At 35.7% G+C, this 5,657-nt stretch overlaps 1 pseudogene; it reads right to left on the bottom strand.

Annotated features, from left to right (window-relative positions):
• Positions 1-2,968: 2,968 nt before the first annotated feature.
• LOC149239742 (CRS2-associated factor 2, chloroplastic pseudogene) lies at positions 2,969-4,447 on the bottom strand (annotated as a pseudogene).
• Between the last annotated feature and the right edge of the window lie 1,210 nt (positions 4,448-5,657).

Consider the following 5,657-nt stretch of genomic DNA (forward strand, 5'->3'; position numbering starts at 1 on the left):
AAAATAATAAAACACTTGTTGTAAATGAACTAGCAAACCAAAGTGAAAAATCCTACATGCAGGAATAATCTTATCTACATGATCAAAGTGAAAGCAAACTAGAAAAGAAATTACAGAACGTAAAGTAATTCAATTTGACTTTCACACAATGGATCCGTTCACACTTTAACTTCTTAACGAAATAAATCAGAATTCTTAAGCAAGAACAAAATTAAGATTTAAACCATGCTTCTGCAAATAAACAAAGTTAACGCACACCTTTAAGATGACAAAATCAAGAGGGTAAACAAGTTGGGTTGACTGGGCCCTAGCCAACCAGCATGTCTCCCGTTTTAGGAAACGAAAATCTTCAGCGCGTTAATAACGCATCAATGAAAGATTAAAATTGCAAAGTGAGAAAATCATGACGCAGCTCCTTGTATTAATTCTGATAAGCAAATATACATTATGAGTTCAAGTCCAACCGAGAACGAGATTACAATATAACCAAAAATTACAATTGCACTGCTATCACTAACCTAGTTATATCTGAGAGCTATACTTTATACAACCCTTCGGCCTATGGCCACAATTGAAAATTACAGTCATTCCAAATCGAGCCTTTCGGCTAAAACGAAATAAGAAACAAAATTACAAAAATAAGCCAGCGGCTATAATAAGATGCAAACTAATCGGCATCCGTAGACCTTATCCTCAGACATATCCCTAACTATATTCCACTTGAGTTGAACTTTGGATGACCGCAACTGAACTAGATGATGTGGACCAAGATGCCACCTGAGCTGTTGCGAAGATCATGGAATGGATAGTTGCCAGTGGTGTAGGAATCTACCTGCACTAGATCAATCTAATACAATAATTAATACTTTAGTTTATCAAATACTTTAGGAAAGTAAATATAAGCTACGAGAAATATTAACGGCATGAAATCTATTTAAAATGAGTAATTAAGCACCTAATAAACCTTAAACATGAACTATGAAGTTTATGTAGGAATAGACAGTATTCTTGGACTAGTGCAAGAATGAGGAGGTTTATGGAGATAAACAGAGGTTAAGGATTGTGGTTTTGTAATAGGAAGGAAGAAAAATATAGCATTTCGGCCTACCAACAAAAATGCACATAAAATTTGTTGATTATATGAGTTATTTTGGTGAATGGAATCGTAGAAGGTCAAGCCACAATCTAGGTAGTTTCAAAAATGCATGCACGCCATGATGGCTATTAATAATTAGTTGATGGTTATTAATAATTAGCTGATGTTGGTTTTGCATAATCTTTTGGCAAAACTCTGATTCATTTGACAAAAATATTTGAAACTATGGCTATGAAAATTCAATATTTACCAATATATTTGCAAACTATGGCTATGAGAGCTTTTGAGTAATTACAGAATTTGAAATATTGTAGTCACTCTTTTATATGAGTAATCTTATTTATTTTGCAAATATGATTGTTTAGGTTTTGTGATAAATTTTGGATCGTTTTCTTGACACGGTTAGAGTCCGCTTTTAAAGATCGTAAGCCTATTGGATTAGATCGATCCAAATATTAGGAGCACTGTTTTGATCTCCAAAAATTGGAAAGGGATCAATCTGGGTTTAAAGGGAGGATGAAACAAGGCTCAATGCAGGATTATAATAGAAAATTTGTTGAAGGGATCCCCATAAGTCAAATTTATTGGCGCAACAACGAGATATTTATTAAACATAATTCATTTGTGGAGGCTCAAAATAATTCAACGAATAATAAATAAAAAGAGAAAATTAAAATGCTATGTTAATATGAGGATTTTTCATAGAGCATAAGACACATGGTAACTCTAGATAAAAGAGAAGCAAGGAGAAGCCTATTGGAAAGAAATAACAACACCGAAAACTGCTACATACCTCCCTCCATTTCAGATTCTTATAATAAGCGGGATCAATAGCCTCAATGTCATGATACGTAACTTTCACACCAAGTATGTGCTTGTAAAATGATCGGGTAAAATAGACATTTAAGAGTTGGCCATCTAATAATGCTTTTGCAACATATAAAGAACATAATCAACAAAAGATCAGAAAGCAACATATGCATATTCCTTTTGCACCACTACATATTTGTGTTCGTCGAGCTTATTTGCTGGAAGATTCATATAATGATTTACTGATGCGTTCAAATCAAGATCTTAATGGGCACCTATCAGTGCATTTTCAAGGAGAAAAAGGCATTGATGCTGGTGGGTTAACAAGAAAATGGTACAAATTACTCCGCAGGGTGATTTTTGACAAAGGTGCTCTATTGTTCACCATTGTTGGGAGTGAATCTACATTTTAGCCCAATCCAAATTCAGTTATTCATCTTCCCCTTCAAATATGCAAATATATGTTATGCTCGTTGAATTTTTCAAACGCTGCATTCGGGCGAGTCGGCGCCTGAAAGTTTGACTGGGCCTACCACAAGAAATATCAAGAAGCCTCACGATCTAGATGATTAGAAATACCATAAACGAGATATCATTTCAACAATATTATCATTTTATATTATTTAATGTGAAAGATATAAATTATAACGAAAAATGAAGAGGATTTGTCCGGCTAGATTGTTAGATTTAAACTAACAATCCAAATGAATTAAAATGTATTTTTTTTAATAGCTATTAAATTCTTAACAGCGGCCATAAGAGTTCAATGCTTTGAGTAATTTTATTGCATCCATTAGCCTATGTATCAACCAAAATTTTGTTTCCAAAAAAATTATCACTTTCATGCATCATCTTCTGTTTCGCATCGATCTGTGATAATAAATGAATATTGCCATCCTTGATACATTACATACTTTTAGTATTGGAAATGATGACACGTGTTGTTGAAGAATGTAACGATTCAGATGATGTGTTCAAGGAATTAGCAAAAATAGCAACACGAGCAGTTGACGAATCACGACCTACATATTCAAAAGATGGACAGGTGTTTCTAGAACTCAATCATGTGTCTGAAGCACATTCAAGTTCACTTGCCTTTAACATTTCTCTAGTCTTGGAAAATGGTGTTGTACATGTAGAACCAGACATAGATAGCATACTATGAGTGGAATAATCTGCCTCTAAACCTATTTCTTCTTGAGAAGTATCCGTGTCATTACCATTACGTGTTTGAACATTTATTTTCTGCTTAAGGGCATCCTCATTTTCACCCAGTTTAACTAACTCTTTGCATTTCACTGAAAAAGATGACTTTTCCAATTCTTCTTGTAAAGATCTGTTATGTTCACTAGTCACAATTACACCTTCATGAGAAACATCCTTGGATAATGTAACAACGTTGTGCTTCAATAATCCTGTCTCTAAAGAGGTTGTCAATTCCCCAGTTCCAGAGAATAATTTCTTACCAGATGATTGAATAACGAAGACTTCAGAATCAGTAGAATTATCTCTACTAACTTCACTAGCAGACTTAGAAGCAACCAGGGTTCGCTCTTCAAAATTCTTAGGTGCGTATTCTCTACTTCTCCACATTAATATATGCTCTTTATCAAACAAAAGCAACACACAAGAAATCAGTTCCTTAAGTTTGGCACCTATTCTTTTGTAATCGCTAGGTTTCATTCCTCGGCAATTTATCCGCACCAGATCACATTCTTCAAAAGCCTCTCTGACATTTTTGACAAGATTAAAGTAGACACCATTTTTTCCTAATTTACAAATGGGTGGTAGATGACGTCTTTTTCTTCGTAATGCATCTGCTTCTTCTATTGTAATCCCAGCAGCAGCTCGCTCAATCAGCTTCAGATAGGGAGGTGTTGCAGGCTTCCAATGCATCAAGGGAAAAGTTGGACGGTTTTTGCAGTATTAGTTTCGGCCCGGAAAAAGGTATACTACTCCACCAACACGACGAATGATCTTTCCACCAGTTTTCTCCTCTAGATGATAGCAAACATTATCCATGTCTGTTGTTGGAACACCTTTGCATTTTATCTTACAAACCTGTCGACGTCTCCAATGAGTATGGATCAATTCTAACATATTGTGTCAATCCATCCCTTCCAAGATTAACTTGACAATTTCCTGAAGTCGACGAGCTCATTAATATCGTTCCTCGGCAAAGGCTCTCCCAGTATCTCGGGTCCTAGCATCATATTTGGGGCCGTTATCCATGATAAAAGGGTCGGGCGCCTCGACGTACTTCACGCCCTTCTTGTCGGGCAGAGAAGGGTTGAAGGAATCCAAATCGGGAGGCATTTTATTGCTCTTCGGAAGAGGCGCTCTTCCAATCCATGGCCTGTTTATTGTGGGCTGCCCGAAAGGAGCGAAGAGTGGCTCTCTGAGGGCCAGAGGCTTCACCTTAGTGGTCTCGGTGTAGCTGAATTTGAACTCGAATGGCGCCCCTTCTACTCTGTATGATGTTCCGTCGCTATTGACTGTGACTCCTCGGTTGTCCCCTAGCTTATTTGTATAGTGGCCCATATATCTGTACACTTTCTTGTTGTTGCCGTGGCACTTTGCCTTTTATCGTTCGGGATTATCAAACAGATTGGGTGCCTAAATTTCCACTCTCCTGCTGCTCCTGGTTGTGGTGCCGCTGCTTCTTTTATGAAGGAGGGGACGAAGAGTGGGCAGAGTGGGAGTCAAAAAACGATGATTATGGTTGGCTTTAGTGTTGGAAGGAGGAGGAATTGCAGAAGGCGAGGAGAAAATATTGGAGACACCATTGTGAATTGCTGCTAGCACCTGTTAATTATTAACTACGCAGCTTGTTAAGGCGGATAGTTAACCATTTTTTGTTGCATGGTTAAGATGGAGGCATCTGAGCGCGACAGTTTAGGAGGGCGATGCATTTTAGAGTTGGTGCGTGGAGGATGCGCACAGATGTCAAGCGGAGAGCAGAAGGGTGAGTAAAAATATGTGTACAGATGTCAAGTAGAGAGAAGAAGAATGAGTAAAAATTGTGTACAGATGTCAGATACATATGCGAAGTGTAGACGAAAACGAGAGGTTCACTGATTAAAAAAAAGGCCTTCGGCCTAAATATCCGTCTGCTTCTCATTCCTCACCAGTGACGTTTTCTCAGTTGTTGGATTGTCGTTTTAAAATCTTAGTGGGCTACGGTTGGTTATTAAGTTGTCGGATGTCAGATTCTTTATATGTATTTTATATGGATATATTTTATCATTATAAAACTTATTATTATATTTATTTATTCAGTTTTAAATTTAATTATTATTATAAATATAATTAATAATATATATAAAATAAGGAAAATAAAAAGGTATTATTATAAAAATTAAAAGTATGATGGAGAAGTTTACAATGTTTTTATATAATATTTCATATCATTTCATTTATAGGAGGCTTAATTTTCACGATGTTTACACCTTCACTTAACACTTATTATGCAAAAATACAATATGTTTTATGTCTTTGCACAATATTTCTTTTCACTTTTACCTAGCCCTAGCCCTGGTATATAATAAAAATTGTGAGGTATATAAGTCAATATTAATGTATTTTTTTAATACATTTAATATAATAATAAAAAATAAAAAATTATTATATACAATGCTTTTTTTATAACTCGCACAATTACATTTACATTAGTAACTACACCAACTTGGTGTATGAGATCCTCTTGTTTGTGGGATAAGGAACCCATCTCTGCACAATGATTTGACTACTA

The sequence above is a fragment of the Pinus tabuliformis genome, chromosome 8, assembly GCF_031772625.1.
Source record: "Pinus tabuliformis cultivar Carrire ecotype Pingquan chromosome 8, CPIR1, whole genome shotgun sequence".
Lineage (NCBI taxonomy): Eukaryota > Viridiplantae > Streptophyta > Pinopsida > Pinales > Pinaceae > Pinus > Pinus tabuliformis.